Raw genomic sequence first — 3678 nt, 5'->3', positions numbered from 1 at the left:
GAAACAGGTCATCAATAATTTCTCTACGGCAGCTTTCTAATTTACCAGACAAACAAACATTTTTTTTTATCAGTTTTTATACCGAAAACATTATCTTTCAATTTGATAAAAACAAAATCGGTCTCGCAAAATTTAAGGCCGAAAAAAAAAATCGGTTGTCTGTAAAGTCGGTCTACTGACGATAGTTGAACGTGACAACGTCATAAGAAAATACTGATGGAATGGTTTCATTTTTCAAAAGAAATTTTTATTTTATTTGTTTGATAGATGTTTTGTATGGACAATTGACACCACATTCACTTTTCACTGAACTTCATACTTAACGAAAACATGTTAATGTATTATTGTATAGTAGCTGTCCACGCGGATGCATCGCTAACTCAAGTAGGACAGAGACAGATGTCGAACGCTGCCGAACGCGAAGGCCAATTGTGCCTCTTTGTCACTCGTTGCGCGCTCTCGCTTGCACTTCAAGCCTTAAATGGAACGCCTCAATGAGTCATGTTTTTTCGTGCGTGCAGCTGGCTCCATCGAATTATAAGACGTTGTCACGTCAAAAAATTTACACAAAATGACTGTACGTTTGCTTATTGTTTTGTTGCTCTAGGTGACTAGACGAGCGCCGGCTCCACCTGACGAGAAGTGGCTATTGGACCCCACAGAGATGAATGCCACCGAGTAATGTGAGGTCACAATCTCAATTCTACTCTACATCTAATAGCTGTTCAATTATTTAATTTGGATATTTAGCGAAAAAGATGAAATGGTGGTGCCTACTCATGCAGACTCACCATAGTAGAGACAGAGTTATAGTAAGGTAGTTTTAACATTCATTTTTATTTTTTGTTTTATTATTATTATTATTTTATTCCGAAATTGTTATTGTTTTTATTTTTTTATTTAATTTTGGTATTCTATGTGTAATGTTATTGTTAATAAATGTAATATGGATGCAAAATCAGTAGTAAACAAAAAGAATAAAAAATAAATATACAAAGTTTTTGCTTCACGTATTAATATATAGATAATAATAGATTTCATTTCATCATACGTTGTTGTTCCTCCATCGTAGATCTATTAAAACGTAACGTAAGCTTTTCGAATGGCATATTTTACACTATGTTAATATTGATGTAATAAAAATCCCGGAATTCCCACAGACTGTGCACGTCTCATACGATATTTCTGATTCATAAAAAATATCACGTAATCTTTTAATAAAATTCACAAAGATTTTATCTTTAATATCATTGAACTTGCACTGAACTGGTTCTTTCTGCATGTATCGATGGTTGTATAAAAAACGAGACAACCGGGATTAAACCATATTAGGTAACTTGGAAAACTACATAATCGTCTAAGCCTTAAAGCATCGAATGACATCGAATATTTTTATCTATCTTCTATCTGTATCAGTTTAAAAATGAACATTTAATTTTACTTCGTCGTATATTTGCTGTGAAAATTTCGAAATTAGAAACGATAGTAGTAGTATAAAAAAAAACTATCTGAAAAAAATTGACCCCGACGTGATTTGAACACGCAACCTTCTGATCTGGAGTCAGACGCGCTACCGTTGCGCCACGGAGTCGCTGTCTCTATCAGCAAATTTATCAAATAGTATCAACAATCAATTTTTTTTAATAATTAATAATAATACGTGAAGCAAAAACTTTGTATCCCTTTTTACGAAAATTGCGCGGACGGAGAAGTGTGAAATTTTTCACACTTATAGGGAACTAGCGACCCGCCCTCGCTTCGCTTCGGAAACATTAAAACACACATGAAACCAAAAATAAAAATAAAAAATAAAATAAAAAAAGTAGCCTATGTTCATCAGGGACAATGTCGGCTTCTAATGGAAAAAGAATTTTTCAAATCGGTCCAGTAGTTTCGGAGCCTATTCGAAACAAACAAACAAACAAACAAATCTTTCCTCTTTATAATATTAAGTATATAGAGAAGAAGTGCACAATGCTAATATTTTTTTTAAATAATGTGTAAAAGATACAGTAAATCAATAAAGAAAACATTACACACACTACATACCATGTATTTGACGCACACACGCATGCATACTATTTATTGTCAAATTTTTGTTCTTGGCGTCTGTGGTCAAATTGAGAATAGATTAAATATTGTTTGTCTTTATTAATATTTTTTTATAGAGTAGCCTTGGCGAGATTTGTGATTATAGAAGTATAAAATACAATTATAATAGTGTACAAACTTACAATTCCAATTAATTATAGTCGAATTTCGACTACTGCGGGACCTCTAGTAATTAATAATTTTATGAAAACCACTATATTCGTTTCTAAGGCCACATTGAACACCTAAAATCTCCAACACACATCTTTCGGTTCACAAATAGATATTGAAATAAAAATAATATATTATTTAGATACTTTGTATAAGTATAGTGGATATATGCTCCTGTACTACATAAATACTGTGTAATCACGAATTTAAAACAGTGTCATCACTGATTAATACAATTAAGCCACAAAGACAAATAATTAAAAACGTCTGATTTTTTTGTCTGTGAAGTTTTCCTTGCTGTTTAAAAGTAAGAATTTTAACGAAATTTTCAAATATAACCTCCAAGCGTGTTCATATCCACAAGTGTCATACTTCAATTCCAATGATTCAAATAAAATGTACAATGAATCAAGCTAGAATACAATGTGAGGTTTACCGTAAAAACGGGATTTCTTAAAGATTACAATACATTACATTACCCTAACACAGCCAATGACGTCATACCTTTAACCATACTGTGGTTTTTTCACGTTGAATAAAAAACCTGATCCCATTATCTATATTAATATTATGAAGCTGAAAAGTTTGTTTGTTTGGTTGAACGCGCTAATCTCAGGAAGTACTGATCCGATTTGAAAAATTCTTTCAATGTTAAATATCCTATTTATTGAGGAAGACTATAGGCCATATAACATCACGCTGAGACCAATGCGAGCGGAGCACTAATAAAGAATGTTTCAAAATCGGTGTTTTTTTTTTTCCTTCCATAGCTTCCGCTGCGTGCGCTGCGGAAACGGTTAAAGTTTCGCTAAAATAATGTATGACAGAATTGTTCTCCTTTAAAAGTTCTAAAAAAGTCCGCGACAGCATAAGTCTTTAATATATTGTTGGCTCACTATGATGTTTTTTATGCTACCCAAATTTGTTCTAAAATAAAGCATTATTTGTGAAGGCGTTTTTATAAAGATGATATTAATCCGTATCCAAATAAATACTTTATTCATTACAAGTATTTAACATCGCAGCAAAATAATGAACAAGCGTGTAATAATGACGTACAAGGCGCCGGCTGGTCGGTGCAGGCGGCACACGATAAGAAGAATAACAAGAAATACCGAAACCACTTCAAGATAGGCTTTGAAAATTGTAAATTTTTCTGGATTTCTCCAGGATCCCATCATCAGATCATGATCCTGATGACTACAGGACCATTCGGGAAGTCTACCCTTTCGAACAAAAAAAAAAAGAAAAAAATATTATGAGAATCGGTTAAACATTCCCAAGAAATAGGTGAACATATAAAACATACATAAAAAAAGTGTACGAATCGATAACCTTCTCTTTTGAAGTCGGTTAAAAAGCGTAATTTTGGTACCTAACTTAAATAGCTTCTTAACATTATATTAAACAAAAATA

The 3678-nt window shown here is 32.5% G+C and overlaps 1 non-coding gene across 1 annotated transcript; it reads right to left on the bottom strand.

The window, feature by feature from the left end:
* Nucleotides 1-1519: 1519 nt before the first annotated feature.
* Nucleotides 1520-1591, bottom strand: TRNAW-CCA (transfer RNA tryptophan (anticodon CCA)). Its single transcript has one exon. It is a non-coding gene; the product is annotated as a tRNA-Trp (tRNA).
* Between the last annotated feature and the right edge of the window lie 2087 nt (nt 1592-3678).

The sequence above is a fragment of the Bombyx mori genome, chromosome 5 (assembly GCF_030269925.1).
Source record: "Bombyx mori chromosome 5, ASM3026992v2".
Lineage (NCBI taxonomy): Eukaryota > Metazoa > Arthropoda > Insecta > Lepidoptera > Bombycidae > Bombyx > Bombyx mori.
Note: the sequence above shows the minus strand (reverse complement) of the source record. Positions and strands in the feature narration are given on the sequence as shown.